General features: G+C 36.9%; 1 protein-coding gene across 8 annotated transcripts in view; it reads right to left on the bottom strand.

Moving 5' to 3' along the window:
- The window catches only part of SYT1 (synaptotagmin 1), a 587,652-nt gene that overhangs the window by 367,530 nt on the left and 195,578 nt on the right, over window positions 1–24,544 (bottom strand). The window lies entirely within an intron of this gene.

Here is a 24,544-nt window from a genome sequence, read left to right as displayed (position 1 = left end):
CTTGCACCGATGATATTTGACAACCCCAGCGGTGATTTTTCTGCTTCAGCGGCCAACTTGTGCAAAGTCACGGCAAGCCAACACACAAGCAGTTCATAAAGAACTAAGCTGTTAGAATCATCTTTACGAGGCAATAACCATGATGCTTCTTTTAATGAACATTTGACATCCCGCGTAACCAGGAATGACTCAACCACTAAAATGTCCAGAAAAGGGAATACTAAACTTCTGGGGATGAAAGAAAGTTTCTAACAAAGATGCTATTAGTTCAATATTCATTTTAATCTGCATAAAATGTTTTTCATCACCGTGTTCTGAGATTGGTACTTCATTCCTCAGTATCTTTTAATCTAAACTAATAACATTTTATATTTCTAGTGTCTGATAGAAAGTAGATACCTTGACAGGAAAGTAGGAAAAATGACAGAGGCTAAAAAATTAGCCACAGGCTCATACACACACATATACATATACACAGCTCCCTTGTGCCAGGCAACTGCTAGGTTTTTCTCATACATTTGATTAGATTTATAATAACAATGATGATGACGATGATAATGACGGTGATGGTAAATTGATCACAGATCACTTTATTGATTTCTTCTTTATGTTCTAGATTCATTTCTAAGTGCGTCACATGAATTATCTTAATTAATATTCACAATAATCCTGTAAGGTTAGCAAACTGCTTGTAGTGTAGTTAAGTAATTTAGTCAATATCAGACTGACTAGTAACTGGAAGATCTGGGATTCAAACCTGGTGATCATATTATGGCACCCTCAATTTTCTCCTTAATGAAATTAATCTTCGAGTTCATCTTGTCCACTAATTTTTTCAAAGATTTCTCTGAGTTGTTCCAAAGTGCTTCTTGAAATGTCTCTGAGGATTTGGGGAGAGTATTCAAAGTCCCATCTCAGGCTCAAATTTACATATTTGACATTTGCTTAAAATTTCAAGTGAATAAAGGGCTGTAGGAGTCAAAACAGATCTGACAACTGCTTTACTGTTCTTGTTCAATGTTTTCGTTTACATAGATGAGGAAACTGAAGCGTGGAGAGATGAAGCTCAGAGTCCCAGGTGTTATGGTCCTACTCCTGGTTACTGGCAGTTCTCTAATTAGGACCCAACTCCCCGGACTTAGGTCACATCTTTCTATGCCTTTGTGAGCCCAAAGAAAGGAACATATGACTGACAGAACACGGTGATAACACTTCAATGGCCTCCACTGTGAGCCCTGGAGGAGGCCTTTGCCCTGGGACGTGGTAAGTTGCATTTTCCACCACATATAAACTTCACGGATGACTTAAAAACCAGAAGAGATGGACTAAGATTTTCAAGCATAAGAGTCATTTCTGTATAGGTGGAGCATCACTAACACAAAAATCCAAGATCTGAAATGCTCCAAAACTTGAAACTATTTGAGCACAGACATGATGCCACAAGTGGAAAATTCCACCTCTGACACATTAATTTTTCACTATAGTAATGGTATGTCATATTTCTTACTGCTAATACTTATGTGTGAGTAACTGCATGAAAACGATTGCTTATCATTAGCATATAAATTCAGAGTCAGGAATGATGGTGATGCCAAACAATTACAGGTTGTCCACGTAGGTGGCTGATAGTTCTGCTTTCTGATAGTTCAATGTACACAAACTTTGCTTCATACAAAAATTTTAAAAAATATTGTATAAAATTATCTTCAGTTCATGTGTATAAGTATTATATGAAATATAAACGAATCTTGTGTTTAGATTTGGGTCCCAAACCCAAGATACCTCATTATGTATATCAAATATTCCAAAGTTTGAAAAAAATCAAAAAATTTGAAACACTTCTGGTCCCAAGCATTTTGGCTGAGGGATACTCAGCCTGGATTATTTTCTTTATACATCTGGTTAACTAATTTATCTATATCTAATTCTATGATACACATCAAAAAAGTAAATCATAAGCTTAAGGTTAAGCAATTTTGTTCTTTTTAAAATTTTACTTGTATTATGTAATTGATATATTATACTGGTATCAAAGTTATAGATTGACCAATTGTGTAGGCCTTCCTCTGAACCTTAGAAAACATCTACTAGTATTCATAAAGAGCATGTATGGTGGAACTATGGTTCTCAAATATTTTTAAGCTGTCATATCCTCTGCAAGTCCGGAGGACTTTTCACTATAAGTGAAAGAGTGCAGGAGTCAGATATGGACTTTAATCTGGACCTCAGATTTAGGCAAAGCACTGAGCCTCTTGGAGTCTTGGTCTCCTTACATAGAATGATGGAGGCACCACTGCATGGTTATTTGGAGGGTATCAGGTAAATTATGTAAGGTGGCTGGAGACTAGAGTATGTTCAACTAATTCTCACTATTAAATTACCATTTACCCTCATAATACCTTTATGCTAATTATGTTTTTATTCTTGAAATTTTAATAATATCTAGATGAATGAATAAACTATGTGTCCATCAACATTTATGGAACATTTATTCTAGGCACAGTGACAATTGTTTTATATAGGCAATATTAGTACATTGCCTCACAGTACTGTGAAGTAGATTCCATTATTGTCTCCACTTTATTAATGAAAAAAATGAATCTTTAAAAGGAGAAATAACTCTTTTAAAAATTCACATCTGGTAAATAGTTATATCTGAGTTGTTCCACACCTGATCTCAAAGCACACCAGCAGTTACTCTACACATACGCACTTCTGTGACACTGGACACCCTCAGCCTGCCTCTCTCCTTGACAAACTGCTGTGTTTGTTCTTGTTAGGAGATATGCTCATTTGTGAATCTTCCACTGTAATTTTGATTTTATGAAAAACAAAAATAATATTGCAAAAGATGTCCACTTCCATGAACACAAAGACGTTCGTGTTGATATCTTTGCATCAGTGTTCTCTCTCTCCAAGAATCGAATATTAGACATCAGCTAAAGCTTCTCCTATTCTTTTGTCCCCCTTCCTTCTGAAATGCAATCGTTTTGCTGAAGTTGGTGTATATTACATCTCCACATAATTTTATATTTCATAAAATATGGATATCTATGTAAATAATATATACAATGCTATTTTCTAGATTTAAAGTTTGTATATAAATGCAGTTTTTTACATTTAATACATGTTTTACAACTTTAAATACTTTAATACTCTTATTTTTAGCAATTTGCTTTTTAAAAATCATATGGCTAGTATAATATTTTTCAGCCAATACTATTTATCTGTTTTCCTACTGAAATATAATTGTGTTGTTGCTATGTTTCACTTCTACAAAGGGAGCTGACCTGAGCATCCTGGCCTATAACTCCTCATGGAAATGCGCGAGAGCTACTCTAGGGGATTCATCTACTAAAACTGCTGAATCATAGCTCATAAGCCTGTTGAAATTCACCAGGTGTTTTGAAGATACTCTCCTTTGCAGTGGTACTAATTTATACTTCAGCCAGTAATGTATATAAGTCTTACCTTTTCACATCTTCATTAGTACCTTGCTTTTTAAAAATTAATTGATTTCGATCAGCCTCCTTTATTTATTAATATTTCAGAAGTTGCTAGTGAGCTTTAACATATTTTGATATTATTTATTGACATTCTAATTTTTTCCCCAGTGAAATATCTGATGTTGTCTTTTACCTATTTTGCTTCTGAATTATTTATTTGTTTTCTAAATATATTTTCTTAGTCTTGACTTGTTCTTTCATGTTTTTTACCTTCTTTTTCATATGCATCTATTTTTTTTCTTTTAATCCTCTTGGAGTTATCTCTGACAATCATTTCTTTTATTGCTTATTTTATTTTCATTTTTTCATTAAAAATTTTTTCCTTTACCTGGAAGCTGCTCAAAGCCTGAGAAGATGTGTTCACGTGGCAAGGACCATTCTCACAGGCAGGTTTTGCTCACCTACCTCTCAGGCCAGGCTTTTGTCAGAATCTAACACATGCACCGGGGCCTCCCCCTAGATCGCCCCTAACTGGTCCCTGCCTCTTCCTTGGCTCATGAAGTAAAAATTCTTGCCCTAGCTCTTTCTTTCATTACTTCAGCAGGGCAGGAGGCCCCAGCAGCTGCTTGGCTTAGATACAGCAAGCAGCAAGGGTTCAAGGATATATTCAAACTATCCTCTTCCCATAATTCTCTGATAGCTATTTTCTATTACTGCTCAACTTGCTTTCTTCGTAACACTTATTATGAGGTATATGTTTATGTATATATTATTTACTCATTTATTGTCTGATTTCTGCTCTGTTGTACCAGTTTCTTGAGGATAGGGGTCATGTTTGTTCATAGGTAACATTCTTGTACTTAGGGTACTTCCTGGGATATAATAGGTGCACAAAAATTTGTGTTAAATGAACTAATAAATGAATGATTAGATTTCCTTATTCTCCCTGGAAAGTTGCTGTCCTGTGATGCTTATTGAAGCTACTTCTTGAAGACTGTTGAGTGGGAGATGGTTCTATACGTCTTTGTGGAAACAGAGAAAAGAAGACAAAGGACACCTACCCACAAACATTTTTAAAAATAATAAAACATTTTAAAATGACAAAAGTCCGAAAAAAGGCTATATAACTTCCTCTCGAAGACAGCATCTATAAAAGGGTCAAAATTCCTTCCAAAATCTGTGTTGAATCCACACAAGCCTTTCAACAGAGGGGCATTTGAGGTCTAGCTTACTACATTATTAATCTTGGCCACAGTAGTTTCAGTAGGAAAAAAATTTAATGTCAATGTATGCACCACTTCTATTTTGTAGAAAAAATAGTTTTCTATTAAAAATATGTATTTTTCTACAAAATAGAAGTAGTATATGCATTGAACTACTTCTGTTTTTCTAATTGAGATGCAGGAAAACTAAGATTTTAATGTCACGTGATCAGTCAGCTATCATGTATGAAAATAGGAGGCTTATAGTGACAAACACTCCTTTACAGTGAGATGAATTCAATGGTAAAGCAGTCACTTGTGGTCTTAGAAGCTCCTGGGGAAAGCAGAGAAGTACTTGAATTGACAGAGAATATGCTCCATCACAGAAACAAATTGTTAATTTTAAATTTGGTAGGAAGAAGAAACTGTGGAATACAGAGAGAATTGAGGATGAATGACTAGATACAGAATAGGCCTCACATGTCAATTGTAGAAAAAGTGAACTTGGGCTGGGCACCGTGGCTCACACCTATAATCCCAGCACTTTGGGAGGCCAAGGCAGGCAGACTGCCTGAGGTCAGGAGTTTGAGACCAGCCTGGCCAACATGGTGAAACCCGTCTCTGCTAAAAAATAAAAAAGTTAGCTGGGCGTGGTGGCAGGTGCCTTTAACCCCAGCTACTGGGGAGGCTGAGGCAGGAGAATCAGTTTAACCCAGGAGACAGAGGTTGTAGTGAGCCACTGTACTCCAACCTGGGCAACAGAGTGAGATTCTGTCTCAAAAAAAAAAAAAAAAAAAAAAAAAAAAAAGAAAAGAAAAGAAAAGAAAAGAAAAGAAAAAGAAAAAGAGAATTTGTGCGACATAACAGTGCTCCAGATTCCATTGCGGAGGTAAAAATGTAGTAATTTGCTTTTTTCTTTTCTTTGTAGATTTTATACACGAGCTTTAAAATGTTCATAGGTATACAGCCTACACTGGAAGGGGAGAAGACACAAGGGAGCTGAGGAGTAAGCAGCAGGTTATGTGTGCAAGTTGCACACACGCATATGCACAGGCACACAATTGCTTTTGACATAACATATAGCTCTTCCAAGATCTCTGTCTTTTTAAAATCTTTTCAGTCCCAAACTTTTATCAGTTCCTTTAAAGACCCATTCCCACCATCCACAGCCTCTGCACTGACCTAACATATAGCTCTATACCATCTGAAGAGTTTTACAGCATGACCCAAATCCCCCATATAGTCACAATAGTATCCTCTTTAATCTGCTTTTATCATAAACCCATGACTTGGCTATAGACACTCTCCAATCTCACGTCCATTACCAGGATTCCTAAATTCCCTGCCCCATCTGTCATCTTAAACTGTTTTGAGGAAGTATTGAAAGTGGAAGGTACTAACCTAACTAGTCTACAGCATCCTTGTACAAAGCTGCTAGGCAGCCTCTCTGGAGCTGTTATATCCAAGTAGATGGCTTGTGGACTTGGTAAGATCTGAATGCCTTTAAGATAATAGAGTCTAAAGATTGCCTGGCGTAATTGCTGCTAACTTATATGGGAGCCAGTACATTCTCATCAATATTTGCTTATGATATTTAGCCTATAAAACGTAAATATTCAATCCTACCATCTTTTTGTGAATTATTTTTTTTGTCTTAAAGATTGAAGAAAATGTATTTGTATGAATATCCATCAGAATCCATTGTGATTCCTTTCAGATTCAGATTTAGGGAGTATAATTTTAGTGTGCTGAATGGCTTCTCTCATATTTTATAACAGAACTTTCTCTAACTCTCCTTGGACCTGAAGGTTAATTAATAATCATTACATCTGTTTTGCTTTGGTGCCAAAAAATTTAGATAAAAAATGAAATGCTCAGTTAATCATATTGAGGTTCGTGGTTGTCAAATATCCAGATGTCCCAAATATGCAGATGTCCGATATAATGTAAAAAGAAATAAGTAATGTGCGTAATTTTTTCTTTCTTTTCCAAATACATGGATATTATATCATTGGATAAGCACCTATATACTAAATCCTCAGGCTGTTTTCCTATAGGACCAATAAGTTAATATTGAACATAAAATGAGAATTAGTCAAATGCTTAATCTCATTGAAAGAGCAGAGGTTTGCCATGGAAGAAGTGAAGGTTTTACTTTGGTAACAATGACCCGTCAGTGAAGAATAGAAAATATTGTATTTTGAATTTAAGATTCTCCTTATCCATAACAATCAGCAACTATGTGAAAGTACTGATCTTATTTTTAAGTATTCTCCTTGAATCAGCAAAAAGGACAGATGGCCCATTTTTCATATTTATGGATCTATTCAATATTAACAGCCACTACAACTTTAAGATCTAAAATCTGTTTTATCACTTCAGTGTATTTTATTTTGGTCAATGTCAACTGCAAATAGTTCTTTGAAATTATTGTGGCCTTTCAAAAGAATAAAATTACTTATTTATATGTTCATAACATAACATGCATGTTTCAAAGGTTCTGTGGTTGATAGAGAACATTGCTATAATAAAAGAAAAAACAAAGGAATTCAAATATCTGAAAATGTCATTTCTCCTATCATACTCTGATACATTAATTTTATTTGATATATCTATGTATAAAATATCAAGGTAATTAATTTAAATAACAACATACATATCATAATTTAAATGAGATGATAATCTGTGTTAGTGAGGATTCAAATTTAGTTAGATAAAATTTCCTACTTTACATTCTAAAATAATCTCAGAAATACATGTCAATCCTCTTATAAAGTTCTAAGGCTTTTACAGCTTGGATTCAGGGACTTTTGATATATCTAATGCTTCATATAGCATAGGAAACATTTGTATCACTCTATATTTTAATATGGATTATACATCAAAGTAAAATTATTACTGTATTAATCTCTGTGTAGGGAGAGGTGAAAGTCAGTTGAAATATCTTTCTCATGTTCTTGCCAACTTGTGACAATAGTTTCTATATTAGACCTATATTTTTACCATGATTGCAAGTTAAATATTTTCTATTCATTCTTTAGTTATAGGGTATTCTAAACATCAGAAGGGTTAAAAATACTGGGGATTCAGGGTTGTAACCTAAATTAGTCCCCTGTCAGAAGAGAATTTTTAGGTGGATCTCATGCATTCTTTTAAATTCATGTGCCTTTTCAATTCTTCCTCTTAATACAGCTGAATATATTTATCACTTACCATTGAGTACAATGGACTCTCCATGAAGTCATACCATACAGCATAAGTATCCATTTGCATCCAGGGGCAAAGAATATGTGTAAAACATTCTTGAAAATCTAAACCAGGAAATAGTGCTCCTGTCTCTTTCTGTGTGTTTGTATACACAAACTGCTATATATATACACATATACATATATACATACATATATGTATACACATATACATATATGTATACATACTTATATGTATGTGTATATGTGTGTGTGTATATATATTCTTCTCTTAAAAGGCAGTTTTTTCACATGGACACACGGAGGAAACAACACACACTGGGGCCTTTTGCGGGGGTCGGGTTGAGGGAGGGAGAGCATCAAGAAGAATAGCTAATGGGTGCTGGGCTTAATACCTAGGTGATGGTTTAGTCTGTGCAGCAAACCACTGTGGCACATGGATTTACCAATATAGCAAACCTGTACATCCTGCACATGAAACCTGGAACTTAAAAAGTTGAAGGAAAAACAAGGCAGGTTGCTAGTATTAGAAAAAAATAGTGGAAAATATAAAAAGGGTAATTTCTTCAGAACTAGGTAATTACTGTGCTGTTTTAAGTATTTTATTAAGCTCCTACTGTATGTCAGGCACTAAACTAAGTGCTTTACATATACTGGCTATTATAAAAGACCTTACAATGACCTCTACTAGAGAAGACACTGATATTCTTACTATTTAGAGATGAGAAAATTTGAGTGCTGAAGAGGGTGAGATCCACGAACAGAGTGAAGGCACGGGGAGATGGCACATTTAGCTCCCAACTCTAAGTCTAAAGTCAAATTGCTTCTTCCCCAACATTGCTTTGGCTCTCCAGTGATGGATAAATTACAACTGGACAATTACCAGTGAGTAAAGGGAAGAAGGCAACTTTAATTTTATAGTTCTATCAAAACTTATTGAAATTTTAGAAAAAAAAATTCATGAAAAGCAAATTTGAAACACCAAAAATGTCTTCTTAAATGTAGTTTTAAAAAATTATCTCTGTACCTACTATCATAAAGACTAATGCAAAATGCAAAATATTACCTACTATCATAAAAACTAATGCAAACATATTTCAGAAAACGTATCAGAAAAAAATGTGAATAGTACTTTTTAATGATTTAAAATTTAAATGCAAAAATTTATCAAACCAGAAAAAAAAGCATACAATTTTTTTAAAAGGGCATGGTATTTGTAATAGGGCCAGCAAGATAGTCATGATAATACTGAATGGCCTAGTGCTTATTTTTATGTGACATTATTTTTAATCAGCTTTTCATAGTTCCCTTCAGCTAACAATTTGTAAGAAAAGCAACAATACATTGAAAAGAAGAAAGTATGTAATGCTCTTGTCAACATTTTTGTCCTTAATTCATTCTCATTTATTTCTTGCAAATACTGCACAGTTGACCCTTCAATACATTGCTTAATATCACTTTATTTGAAAAGAGGAATATTCATAAATTGCCTCAATTCCTTTCCCATTAATTGCCCAAGAACATGATAACTGACCCAAACAACCACCTCATTTCCCTCACTATTTGGATCTGTCAGAATGGGCCTGAGAGCCATTTCATCAAAAAGAGACAATGGAAAGGAAATGGGCAAGACACTGGAAACTGGAAAGTGCACCTGCCCTTGGTCCTATCCAGTGTTAAATGGTAGATATCTGTGTGGTTACTGTGAGTGTTGAATCCAATAGTGTGAATGCCCTGTATCATGGAAGAATAAGCAGTATGTTTAATATCAGAATTAGGTGTATGGCAGTGCTTTTCATCTGGGCAAAGTGGTCCGTTTCTGGAAGGAACATAGCAATGTTGTGGGAATAAATAGCTTCTCATTCTCTAGAGGAGGGGCTGACAGAAACAAAGCAGGAATAAGGCTTTATCCAAGAGAGCTCAAGCAGGAATAAGGCTTTATCCAACAGAGCTCAGGTCAGCAGCAGACCAAAGTAGAAACTTCATGGTGGTTAATGTAACAGCTGGGACAAGGGAATAAAGGCATGCTGAGCTGTAGCCTGCAATAAAACGCCTGAACTTTGTCAAGAATGGCTCAGTAATTGACACAGTAGACCCAGCAAGTGGAAAATCCAGAGAAGAATTGGGGTTGGGGTAGGAAGGAAGACAGGCTAAATAATATCACTGTAAATATTAGTGAAATCTAAGTATGGAAGTCTGCAATGACAAGCCCACTGCCTCAGCCTACCACATAGCTGGGACTACAGGCATGTGCCACCATGCCCAGCTAATTTTTGCATTTAAGTAGACACGGGGTTTCACCATGTTGGCCAGGATGGCCTCGATCTCCTGACCTCATGATCCGCCCTCCTCAGCCTCACAAAGTGGTGGAATTACAGGCGTGAGCCACCGCACCAGGCTTCGACACTATATTCTTATCAATATGCTCACACTGAATGTTTTACATTTATAATATCTACTATGACAAACAAAAACAGAGGACCAAGGATCACAATTGCATTTCAGCTGATCTAGTTAATTTTGAAAATGCTGAAACTTTTTATGTATTCACCTCCAAATAAAATAATAAAGAATGCAGGGACCTGGAGCAAGATGGCCGAATAGGAACAGCTCCAGTCTCCAGCTCCCAGCGCGAGCAACACAGAAGACAGGTGATTTCTGCAGTTTCAGCTGAGGTACTGGGTTCATCTCACTAGGGAGTGCCAGACAATCGGTGCTGGTCAGCTGCTGCAGCCCAACCAGCGAGAGCTGACGCAGGGCAAGGCATCGCCTCACCTGGGAAGCTCAAGGGGGAAGGAATCCCTTTTCCTAGCCAGGGGAATTGAGACACACAACACCTGGAAAATCGGGTAACTCCCACCCCAATACTGCACTTTAACAAGGGTCTTAGAAAAAGGCACACCAGGAGATTATATCCCACAACTGGCCGGGGAGGGTCCCATGCCCAGGGAGCCTCCCTCATTGCTAACACACAGTCTGAGATCTAATTGCAAGGCAGCAGCAAGGCGGGGGAGGGGTACCTGCCATTGCTTAGGCTTAAGTAGGTAAACAAAGCCACTGGGAAGCTCGAACTGGGTGGAGCCCACAGCAGCTCAAGGAGGCCTGCCTGTCTCTGTAGACTCCACCTCTGGGGACAGGGCACAGCTAAACAAAAAGCAAAGCAGCAGAAACCTCTGCAGATGCAAACAACCCTGTCTGACAGCTTTGAAGAGAGCAGTGGATCTCCCAACAAGGAGGTTGAGATCTGAGAATGGACAGACTGCCTGCTCAAGTGGTTCCCTGACCCCTGAGTAGCCTAACTGGGAGACATCCCCCACTAGGTGCAGACTGACACCCCACACCTCACACGGCCGGGTACACCCCTGAGACCAAGCTTCTAGAGCAAGAATCAGACAGGAACACTCGCTGTTCAGCAATATTCTATCTTCTGCAGCCTCTGCTGCTGATACCCAGGCAAACAGGGTCTGGAGTGGACCTCAAGTAATCTCCAACAGACCTACAGCTGAGGGTCCTGACTGTTAGAAGGAAAACTAACAAACAGGAAGGATACCTACACCAAAACCCCATCAGTACATCACCAGCATCAAAGACCAAAGGCAGAAAAAACCACAAAGATGGGGGAAAAGCAGGGCAGAAAAGCTGGAAATTCAAAAAATAAGAGTGCATCTCCCCCTCCAAAGGAACACAGCTCATCGCCAGCAACAGATCAAAGGTGGACGGAGAATGACTTTGACGTGTTGAGAGAAGAAGGCTTCAGTCCATCAACCTTCTCAGAGCTAAAGGAGGAATTACGTACCCAGTGCAAAGAAACTAAAAATCTTGAAAAAAGAATGGAAGAATGGATAACTAGAATAATCAATGCAGAGAAGGCCATAAACAAACTGACAGAGATAAAAACCATGACACGAGAAATACGTGACAAATGCACAAGCTTCAGTAACCGACTCCATCAACTGGAAGAAAAAGTATCAGCGATTGAGGACCAAATGAATGAAATGAAGCGAGAAGAGAAGTCTAAAGAAAAAAGAGGAAAAAGAAATGAAAAAACCCTTCAAGAAGTATCGGATTATGTGAAAAGACCAAATCTACGTCTGATTGGGGTGCCTGAAAGTGAGGGGGAAAATGGAACCAAGTTGGAAAACATTCTTCAGGATATCATCCAGGAGAACTTCCCCAACCTAGCAAGGCAGGCCAACATTCAAATTCAGGAAATACAGACAATGCCAGAAAGATACTCCTCGAGAAGAGCAACTCCAAGACATAATTGCCGGGATTCACCTTCAAAGGTGAAATGAAGGAAAAATGTTAAGGGCAGCCAGAGAGAAAGGTTGGGTTATCCAAAGGGAAGCCCATCAGATTGCACAGCACATCTCTCAGCAGAAACCTCCAAGCCGAAGAGAGGGGGTCAATATTCAACATTCTTAAAGAAAAGAATTTTCAACCCAGAATTCTTCATATATCCAGCCAACTTTGGGTTTCATAACTTAAAGGAGAGAAATAAAATCCTTTTACAAACAAGCAAAATGCTTAGAGATTTTGTCACCACCAGGCCTGCCCTCTACAAGAGACCCTGAAGGAAGCACCAAACATGGAAAGGAATAACCGTACCAGCCATTGCAAAACATGCCAAAATGTAAAGAGACTCATTGATGCTAGGGAAGAAACCGCATCAACTAACGAAAAATAAACTAGCTAATATCACAATGACAGGATCAAATTCACACATAACAATATTAACCTTTAAATGTAAATGGACTAAATGCTCCAATTAAAAGACACGTGGACTGGCAAATTGGATAAAGAGTTAAGCCCATCAGTTTTAAAAAAAGAAAGCTGTATTCAGGAGACCCATCTTACATGCAGAGACACACATAGGCTCAAAATAAAGGGATGGAGGGAAGATCTACCAAGCAAAATGGAGAACAAAAAGTAAGAAGGTGTAATCCTAGTTCCCTGATAAACAGACTTTAAAACCAAAGATCAAAAGAGACAAAGGCCATTACATAATGGTAAGGATCAATTCAACAGGGAAGAGCTTAACTATCCTAAATATATATGCACCAATACAGGAGCACCCAGATTCATAAAGCAAGTCCTTAGAGACTTACAAAGAGACTTAGACTCCCATACAATAATGGGTGACTTCTAACACCCCACTGTCAACATTAGAGCTGTGATCAACGACAGAAAGTTAACAAGGATATTCAGGAATTCAAACTCAACTCTGCAAATCTGAAGAGGACCTACTAGACATCTACAGAACTCTCCACCCCCAATCAACAGAATATACATTCTTCTCAGCACCACATTGCACTTATTCCAAAATTGACCACATAATTGGAAGTAAAGCACTCCTCAGCAAATGTACAAGAATAGAAATTATAACAAACTGTCTCTCAGACCACTGTGCAATCAAACCAGGAACTCAGGACTAAGAAAACTCAATCAAAAGTGCTCAACTACATGGAAACTGAAAAACCTACTCCTGAATGACTAGTGGGTACATAACAAAATGAAGGCAGAAATAAAGATGTTCTTTGAAACCAATGAGAACAAAGATACAACATATCAGAATCCTGGGACAAGAGTAAAAGCAGTGTGTAGAGGGAAATTTATAGCACTAAATGCCCACAAGAGAAAGCTGGACAGATCTAAAAATTCACACTCTAACATCACAATTAAAAGAACTAGAGAAGCAAGAGCAAACACATTCAAACACATTCAAAAGCTAGCAAAAGGCAAGAAATAACTAAGATCAGAGCAGAACTGAAGGAGATAGGTATTGATGGAACGTATATTAAAATAATAAGAGCTATTTATCACAAACCCACAGCCAATATTATACTGTGTGGGCAAAAACTGGAAGCATTCCCTTTGAAAAACTGGCACAGCAGGGATACCTCATCACCGGCCCCAACATAGTGTTGGAAGTTCTGGCTAGGGCAATCAGGCAAGAGAAAGCAAAATAAAGGGTATTCAGTCAGGAAAAAGAAGAAGTCAAATTTTCCGTTTGCAGATGACATGATTGTATATTTAGAAAAGCTCATCATCTTAAGCCCCAAATCCTAAGCTGATAAGCAATCCCAGCAAAGTCTCAGGATACAAAATTAATGTGCAAAATCACAAGCATTCTTATACACCAGTGACAGACAACAGAGAGCCAAACCAAGGAATGAACTTCCATTCACAATTGCTTCAAAGGGAATAAAATACCCAGAATCCAACTTACAAGGGATGCTAACCTCTCTCAAGGAGAACCACAAACCACTGCTCAGTGAAATAAAAAGAGGACACAAACAAATGGAAGAACATTCCATACTCATGGATAGAAGAATCAATATCGAAATGGCCATACTCGCCTAAGGTAATTTCTATATAGATTCAATGCCATCCCCATCAAGCTACCAATTACTTCTTCACAGAATTAGAAACTGCTGAAGTTCAGCTATAGGAACCAAAGAGCTCCACATTGCCAAGACAATCCTAAGTCAAAAGAACAAAGCTGGAGGCATCACATTACCTGACTTCCCAAACCATACTACAAGGCTACAGTAACCAAAACAGCGGTACCGCTACGAAAACAGAGGTAATCAATGGAACAGAACAGAGTCCCTCAGAAATAATACCACAATATTTTACAGCCATCTCGATCTTTGACAAACCTCAGAAAACAAGACATGGGAAAAGGATTCCTATTTAATAAATGGTGCTTGGAAATTAATAGCTAGCCATAAGTAGAAAGTTGAAACTGATCCTTTCCTTTACTCCTTATAATGAAAATTAATTCAAGATGGATTAGAGACGTAAATGTTAGACCTAATACCATAAAAATCCTAGAAGAAAATCTAGGTAATACCATTCAGGACATAGGCATGGACAAGGACTTCATGTCTAAATCACCAAAAAGCAACGGCAATAAAAGCCAAGCAAATTGACAAATGGAATTTAATTAAACTAAAGAGCATAAAGCAAAAGTAACTACCATCAGAGTGAATTTGGTACACCCTACAAAATGGGAGAAAATTCTTTGCAATCTACTCATCTGGCAAAGGGCTAATATCCAGAACTCCAAAGAACCTTCCAAAACAAATTTATGAGAAAAAATAAACAATCCCATCAAAAGTGGGCAAAGGATATGAACAGACATTTCAAAAGAAGACATGCATACAGCCAACAGACACATGAAAAAAGGCTTGTTATCACTGGCCATCAGAGAAATGCAAATCAAAAACCACAATGAGATATCATGTCATACCAGTTAGAGGCAATCATTAAAAAGTCAGGAAACAACAGGTGCTGGAGAGGATGTGGAGAATAGGAACATCTTTTACACTGTTGGTGGATTGTAAACTAGTTTAACCCATTGTGGGAAAACAATATGGCGATTCTTCAAGGATCTAGAACTAGAAGTACCATATGACTGAGCCATCCCATTACTAGGTATATACCCCATTATAAATCATGCTGCTATAAAGACATGCACATGTATGTTCATTGCGGCACTATTCACAACAAAGGCAAAGACTTGGAATCAACCCAAATGTCCATCAGTGACAGACTGGATTAAGAAAATGTGGGTACATATACACCATGGAATACTATGCAGCCATAAAAAGGATGAGTTTAAATCCTTTGTAGGATATGGATGCAGCTGGAAACCATCATTCTCAGCAAAGTATCACAAGAACAGAAAAACCAAACACTGCATGTTCACCATAGGTGTAACTGAACAATGCATCACTTGGACCTCGAAGGGAACATCAACACAGGCTTATTATGGGGAGGGGTGGTAGGGGGGAGGGATTACATTGGGAGTTATACCTGATGTAAATGACGAGTTGATGGGTGCTGACGAGTTGATGGGTACCACACACCAACATGGCACAAGTATACATATGTAACAAACCTGCACATTGTGCACATGTACCCTAGAACTTAAAGTACAATAAAAAAAAAAAAGAATGGATAGAAAGTATGAAAGTAACAACATATAAAATTGTATAGTATTTCTTTTTAGAAAATTTTAGTAACATTCTATTTTTAAATATGATGGAGTTCAGGACACGCTACCACAAAATATCGTATTTTGGCATTTGAGGAAATAACAGAAGCAAGAAAGTCGGTGTCACCTTCCCCTGATTTTTCTCTGCTGAAGCAGGTCACAAAACCCTCATTCTAGAGGTGCCTCCCTAGACCCAGAGAAAAGAAACATACTTATCTCTGAAGCAACAGGGACACAGAGGAGAATCTGAACAAATAGGCCCTCCTAGTTTCCTCCAGCTTATTACCATTAGATCACATCATACTTCTCCACAACTATCCACTTCTTCATCAAACTTAGCATAAAGGTCATAGGTTTCCCCATTCTTTTGCTCTTCACTTCTGAAGGTTCCTGTGTTCTGTAATGTAATTTTATGACATGTCATAAAATTTTTATTAAAAAATCTGTATGCTTTTCTCTTGTTAATATGACTTTTGTTATAAAGGCCTCAGTCATGAGCCTAGCTGTGGGTGAGAAAAGAAATATTTTCTTCCCTACAAGGTTGATATAATTAGTGATTTATAATCATCTAATATATATTTACCTCTAATTTGTATGGTTTTCTCTTCCTGGGGTTTTTGAAAAAAAACTGTATATGACTATGAAGATAGAAATCCCGAGAGTGCAAAATTATGCTGGGGATCATTTAAATTCTATCCAATTCTACAGGCTTCAGAGTTTTCTAAAGAGAAGGGCATCTGCTAAATGTGATGAACAGTTGTGTCACAAGCTGCAGAGGTGTAGGTGACCTTCAAGATCAAACAGCCGATATTCTTATTTTACAAATAAGGAAACCAAGACTTAGGGATTAAGGTCACACAACTGATAGTCTAAATGTTAGATCTAGAATATAAATGTTAAAGCATCAGATGTACTTCACCACAGTGAAAAGGACAATTCTGTGTTTCATCTTAAATCCCAACCAAACATGACTCTATTTACTTACATCAGGAAAGTGTTCTTTGGCAAGTATGCATCAAGCTTTAGAGACAGACACTTGCTGGGAAGAAAAATCTAAACGTCTGCTAGGACAAGGCCAAAAAGTCTGTTTGGATTAGCGCGCGCACACACACACACACACACACACATACACACACACACACGTGCACACACAAAAAAAGAGAGAAGTTGTAGTGAGTATACGGGGAAAGTCTCAAAAGAGACATAACAAAGATGGAGAGTAGGCCCACAGACCAAAAAGAGAAATTCACTATGAAATTCAAGAACCTTGAAGATTTTGGCCAAGAAGCAAGAGATTGAATGAACTGGTGATAGGGGAACTCTTAGTATCTCTTTTGAATCAGTATGTAAAATTAGAGAGATTAGAAATATATTAGTTAAGGTTTGCATTTCTGCAAATATAGGGCTTCTTCTTCTTCTTCTTCCTCCTCCTTCTCCCTCCTCCTTCTCCCTCCTCCTTCTCCCTCCTCCTTCTCCCTCCTCCTTCTCCCTCCTCCTTCTCCCTCTTCTTCTTCTTCTCCTTCTCCTTCTCCTTCTCCTTCTTCTTCTCCTTCTCCTCCTTCTCCTTCTCCTTCTTCTCCTTCTTTTCTTTTTTTTTTTTAGAGACGGAGTCTCGCTCTGTCGCCCAGGCTGGAGTGCAGTGGCGCAATCTCAGCTCACTGCAAGCTCCGCCTCCCGGGTTCACGCCATTTTCCTGCCTCAGCCTCCTGAGTAGCTGGGACTACAGGCGCCCGCCACTGTGCCCGGCTAATTTTTTTTGTATTTTTGGTAGACACAGGGTTTCACCGTGTTAGCCAGGATGGTCTCGATCTCCTGACCTCATGATCTGCCCCTCTCGGCCTCCCAAAGTGCTGGGATTACAGGCGTAAGGCACCGCGCTTGGCCTAGGGCTTTTTCTTCTAATCCCTGGTTCTGGAAGTGTTGTATAGTATGTATATGGTACATGTAATTAGAGATCCTTGAGATCCAGGGTATTTCCAATGATATTTTTGTTTGAGGACTTTACAGTGAAGTACACAGTATTTTTGGTTATATTCCCACTGCGTGGAAAACAAGAAGTAAAAAGCAATATCCAACCAATCCTATTACTGAGAAGAGGGGCAGAACTTACCTAATCCCTAAGTGTCTCAGTCCTGCCAAATCCAATGAGAGCAGACAGGGATAATAAAATCTGGAATCACATTCAGAATTGGGCTTGAATCAAGCCAAGAGCATCAGCTGATGCTCAGAGAAAGTTTAGTCTATAAGGCAAACCTTGGCCTGTGTCAAGAAGCATGATAATAGCAGGGTACAGGTCTAGAGAAAAGTCAAGAATAGGAGTCTGACAGGCTGGCATAGGATGTCACAGTTCATGAATAAGCAAAACTCAAGAATGAAGGACGATTCATATTATGACATTTTATTCAGAAAATTTTATTAGCAGGTGAAATTCTATCAGCAACTGGGCTAGAAATCAGAGAACAAGTGGAGTTTTAAAGAAGTTAACAAGAGGAGAAAGGTAGGGTTCCAGGCTTCTAGGGACTACACCGAGATTTAGGCACAAAGATGGAGGCAGAACCTCAACACAAATACTGCATGTGTCACTTGGATCTGGAGCCTTTTAAACCTCTCATTTACATTTGGGGGAGGGGGCAGTACTGAGTCCACATGTTGGGGCCATGTAGACCACAGCTGTGTGGGATGAGGGCTGCAGGAGTGAGGCAGCATATAGTGTGATAGAATGTTAAATAGAGGGCGATTTTCAAAACCAAAGATGAGATTAACAAATTGGGGTATGAAAGTCCTGTATATGGTGTTATTTTAAAGATTACTTACTAGTAAATCCACAGGATCTGATTAGAGGTTTCATTAAATAAAAACACTCCAGAGTCTTGGTCTCTATTGCAAAATGCAAAATGCGTGAAACTCTAACATACTTATGGAATGTGAACACATTATTATTTATAGATGGAAGCTAATGACTGGAATGAAAGCAGAACGATTTAGTTAAATAAGCAAATGATCAAAATTGACAACGTGAGTGTAAATAAGGCCTGGATTAATTAAGTTGCTCATTATTTTTTCTTGCAGCAGACATTACTTTGTGTTTGGTCTATACGTAAGCTATATATGAAGATAGATAGGTGCCTGTGCTGAGAGGCAGAGATAAAGGGAGAGACAGAAAAAGAGAGACAGGCAGACAGAGGTGAGCAGATACATACAGCTGAAGGTCAGGTTTCGATTAATGTCGAAGAAGTAATTCTGGCTAACAACAGATACTGCAAGGGAAGCAAAAAATGTGCTTTTCTCCTTCCTCCCTCTGCTCCAGTTCACTGGACTCTCTGGTCCTGGAAAGACCCACCACTCTCCTGCCTCAGGGATTTTCACCTGCTGTCCTTCTAGCCAAGCCAGGAAGACCCTGGTGGCTTGGACCACATTCTCACTTCCTTCAAGTCTCTGCTGAAATGCTTCGTTATTGGAGAGGTCATCCCTCTGATGTATGGAGTAGGGATCCCCCACTCCTCACAACATTCTGAATTCGCCTAACCTTGCCTTATTTTCTCCAAAGCATTTATCACTCTATGACATACTACTTGTAAAAATGTCTTTATTTGCTCTCTCCACCTGTTAAGATGGTTCGATGGAGCAAATGAAAACACAAGGCATCCAGTTAAATTTGAACTTCAGACAAACAACAAAAACCTTTTTAGTTAATTATATCCTATCCAGGCGTGGTGGCATGCACCCATGGTCCCAGCTACTAGAGAGGCCGAGGTGGGAAGATGGCTTGAGTCGAGGAGTTCAAGGCTGCAGTGAGCTATGATGGCATCACTGCACCCCCGCATGATGACAGAGTGAGACCCTGTCTCTTAAAAAAAAATTACGTTCTAACTATTGCATCAGACATATGAAAAATATTATTACTTGTCCTTGTCATTACTAATTCTGACAACTTATTCATTGTTTAATTATTTAAGTGTCCCAAATATTGCATGGAACATACTTGTACTAAAAATTTATTTGTTGTTTATCTATAATTCATCCCTTTTCCCTTCCTTCCCCTTACTCCTTCACCTAGAATCTAAGCTACTTGAGGTTAACCTATTTGAGGGCAGAGACTTGGAACATTGTGTTCATTGCTGCGTTCTCAATACCTTGACCAGTGCCTGGTATAAAGCAGAATCTCAACATATATAAATTGGATGAATTAATCATTCCATTTCTCTGGAATATCCATCCCATCCTTAATTCTCATCTTGCTTAAATCTTTTAATATAATGATTAAATAATCATTTATCTCTTGCTGTCATGGAAAACATTTTGTTTTCTCTGCAAGTTCTAGCAGATAGTTTGGAATTTGCTCAATACAGTAAGTTTGTAACATTCAACTATGGTAAGCAAAAAATTGAAAATATTTTTGCGTATCATTTATGCATTCTTAGACACTATAAAAAACTCAAATATTGAACAGTTTTCAGGTTGGATATGTATATAAATTTAAATAACATAGATAAAATGTGTTAATCTTATCTATGTATTTATGCTTATGTGTTGTATTTTCAAAAATCTTAAACTTTATTATATTCACATTTTTGACTTTAAAGTTTATTATATTCACATTAAATGAACAGGATGTCATTTAATACTCCTCATCATCTCTGGACAAGATTTTATCATTCTATTTCATTAGTCTCCTGGTATAAACAAACTACGAGAGAGAGAGATTACACAATATCCATGATTAAACTGATCTAGAGTGTTGTTGCTCTTTTCTACCCCCGTCTTTAATTGGTAATTAAATTTAGTTTATCTTTTTTATTGTTCGGAGAAGATAATCCTTTTTATATTTAAAGACAGAATAAGAAATTCTTAGATAATAATGAAATAATGACAGCTGTGTATATATATGCCTATATATAGAACTGTAAACTGCAAAACACTAATATGTCATTTTACTGTCTGATGTTTTAATTAAATCATTACCTTTTACATTCAAAATGGCAAAATCCAGTGTTTTACTGAGCACCTGAGTTAAGAGTTTTGTGTTGAATTGCACCTCTCAAAAAGATATGTTCAAGTCCTAATCCCCAGTATCTATGAATATGACTTTATTTGGAAATAGGGTCTTTGCAGATGTAATTAAGGTGAAGTCATTTTTGAGTAGTGTAGGCCTTAAGTCCAATATAACTGGTGTTCTTAAATGAACAGCGGAGACACATACAATGAGGGAAGACAGCCATGTGAAGACAGAGACAGCAATTAGAGTTATGTTGCCACAGGTAAGAAGTGCCTGGGGCTACCAGAAGCTGGAACAAGCAAGGAAGGAGCCTTCCCTAGAAGGGTTCAGAGGAAGCACTGCCTGACTGACATCTTGAGTTTGGATTTCTAGCCTTCAGAACTGTGAGAGAATAAATTTCTTTCGTTGAGGCTATGCAAATTGGTGGTTTGTTATGGTAGCAAACAAATATAGTAGGCATTTAATCAAATTTAGGCTTTGGGATCCAGTTTTCTGATCTATAATAATGTTTATTGTCCACAGAAGTATTAATAATTACTTCTTCCCTTGTACTCTTTTAGCACAGATTTATTATATTTGGGTTCCCCCACTCTCTTAGACTGTGAGCTTTTTAAGGACAAAGTTCATTATCATTTATTATTGTAACTTCAGAACTCATAATAGCGTCTGGCATAGAAAGTAGTAAATAAAATCTTGAATTAGCCAATAAATTATTTTTAAATAAAATTTACAAAGATTTCTATACACTTCCAGCCAATAATATACTGAAAAAGGGTCTGTTGCTCTCAAACGCACACCATGAATTCTATTTTTATGTTGTTTTTCTATTTATTTAAATATTTTTTGAAAAGAATGAGGCTCAGCATTTTAAGATATTTGTTTCTTTTGTCTATATATCTTCACTTTTGAAGGGCAGAACTCTCTTCCTTTATTTAGAGTTTGTGTTTAGAGGGGAACCGAGGTTTGAGTTATCTACTCTTATGTACACACAGCGTAGACTATTTTTTACTACTTGCAACTATTATTTATTTCAAATTTTGGCGAATTGAAACAAAACCAAACAATTTTATTTCTTTTTTTTTTCCTTTCAACTTTTGTTTCAGATTCAGAGGGCACCCATACAGTTTGTTACAAAAGTATACTGCATGATATTGAGGTTTCGAGAATAAATGATCTGTCACTCAGGTAGTGACCATAGTACCTAATATGTAGTTGTTCAGCCTTGCCTCTGTCGCTGTCTCTCCTCTTCAGTAATCCCCAGTGTCTGTTGTTCCCATGTTTATGTTCAAGTGTACCCAATGCCAAGCAATCTTTAGTACATCTTTCTAGTTTAGCTTTTCAGAATAAAGTAAAACTTTAAAAAAAGAGAAAAAGAAGAGAAAAATGCCTAAAAATCTTGGTGTTGGAAATAGGAACTTACAATAGAAGTGTAACCTCAAGTACAAGTATAGCCACAATGTAGATTCACAATAGCAAAGAATGCTGCATTTTTAAGAGAACAAAAAGACCTTCAAGGTTTAAAAAGAGATAATGCAATGCTAATAATCAATTAGACTAAAAAAATTGAGCCTGAAAACCATAATCTAACTTTCTTTGTCCTTGGGCAAATTAATCAGCCATTAATTTATCACTAGAAATTGTTAATAAGAGCAAACGTTCTCTCAGGAGTGTTGTTAGAATTTCTTGAGGTCTATAAAGCATTTTGGAGGCAAAAATGTTGCTATTCTCACACTGATGGATGTGGATCTAGATTCCTGGGTCTATCTTTATCAGTTTGTATGCCACTCATTGGGTGTATTGGTAGGTCCACTATGGTTATATAAAATAGCAGAAATGGGTGATAAACAGCCTTCAAAGAATAGGCTTTGGTTTTAATGGAAGCATTATTATTTACCTATGACACCTTAATTAGCTTTCGAAAAATTTAAAAGGATGAAAATGAAAGGCATTTGAAAACTCTTATAACCCTGCAAAGCATTATGTTCAAGGTTATATTGGGCATCTCTTTATTTTTCTCATTTATTATTTATTGATTCTGGTGGACAATGAGACTTAATTCTATTCAATTCAATTTTTCCATTTTGCATCTCAAAACAGCAGTGTGTGTATTTTTGGAAAGAGATAAAAGTAAAAATTATTCTTTCACCCAAACACTTTACTCTCATTAAAATACAAAGAGTAGCACAACAGTTATGTTTGCCAAGACGACTGAGATCCAGAAAGGGATTTTAACATCTGACAATATCCTTAGTTCATACTTATTATGTGTTCATTTGTAGACATACTTGAATATTTTTCTATCAATATCAAGTCACATGTAAGTCGTAGTTAGTAGCCATCATTCTACATTACAGGGACTTTTAGATTCCTTTTTATATTTTTAAAATTTTGAATTTGTATTAAAATTAATATTATAATATCCATAAATAGAGAAATCACTTAGAGTCTCAACATCCAAACACAATCGAAAAAAATAGAAATGTGTATAGACAAATATACAAAGAACATATGTTCTGAAAAAGTTTGTGAAATATTTTCAACAAATATATTTAAATAAGAGCTTAAGTCAGCATTATGGCCTTAGTTATGTATATAATATATTTTGTGAAGCCTGAAAATACAGAAGAAACAGTGCATAAAATATGTTTCTGATTAACTTGTCTACTTGTGGATGTAAGTTTTGTTTTTAGCTGCTGTGGTTTATACTCTTGTGAAATCCTTACCAGAACTATTACCTGTGGTCTTGGTTTCACATTGTTCATCACCATTTATAGATGAACACCTGCCATTCCTATTCTCTTTCTTCTGAAAAATGCATTAATTCACTACAACAATTTACTCATAAAACTATAATCACTAACTGCCTTTCCTTTATTGAACTCTAGAGCTTTGGCTTTATAATTCTCCTTGGCCTATATATGCAGGAAGGGTATTGAAATGGTCTGTATTTATTTCTTCTCTCTGACATAGATGGAAACAGGTACGCTATACTGATCTCTGGTGTCATTATTTATGATATGCTGAGTTTTAAAATTTGATTTGCTAGGTCATAAAAGAACATTAGGAAGAAAGGAGAAGGAAGTTAAAAGAACAGCAAAATTTTTCCCACATGGATCTCATTATGCTGCCCAGGCTGGTCATGAATTCCTGAGTTCAAACGATTCTCCTGGCTCAGCCGCCTAAAGTGCTGGGATTATAGGCATGAGCTAACATGCCTGGCAGGATAGTTCTCCCTGTTTCTTTTCTGTGCCAATGTACTGATTATGGAAAATGTTTGGGATAGAGTAGGAGGAAAATCAGTTGTCCATATGTGTGATAAACTCATTTAAACAGAGGGCTTTTTTTCCTATGAAACTTTTATTTGTTGGGTGATATCTGTAAGGATTTTAATAAAGGAATTAATATAAGCAGAAAACACTTCTAGAGCATAACTATTATTCTTGAGCTCTGAAAGAATTTATCCACTTTTCGTATGTGAACAGTTTATCCCCAGAGTATTTTTTCAACGTTCATCACCAAAGGATTAGGCCCAATTATAATTAATTCTTTAATAATGAAATTGATACCCTTTTCAAGTATTTAGACTAGATACTAGATTAGAGTACACTATAAAATATGCTTCTGAATAATTATGACCTAATTAATTATTTTAGACAGCTTTTTAAAGTTTAATTTACTAATTGGACTCTCCA

Source organism: Papio anubis, chromosome 9 (genome assembly GCF_008728515.1).
Source record: "Papio anubis isolate 15944 chromosome 9, Panubis1.0, whole genome shotgun sequence".
In the NCBI taxonomy this organism is placed as follows: domain Eukaryota; kingdom Metazoa; phylum Chordata; class Mammalia; order Primates; family Cercopithecidae; genus Papio; species Papio anubis.
This window is presented reverse-complemented; position numbering and strand designations above follow the sequence as displayed.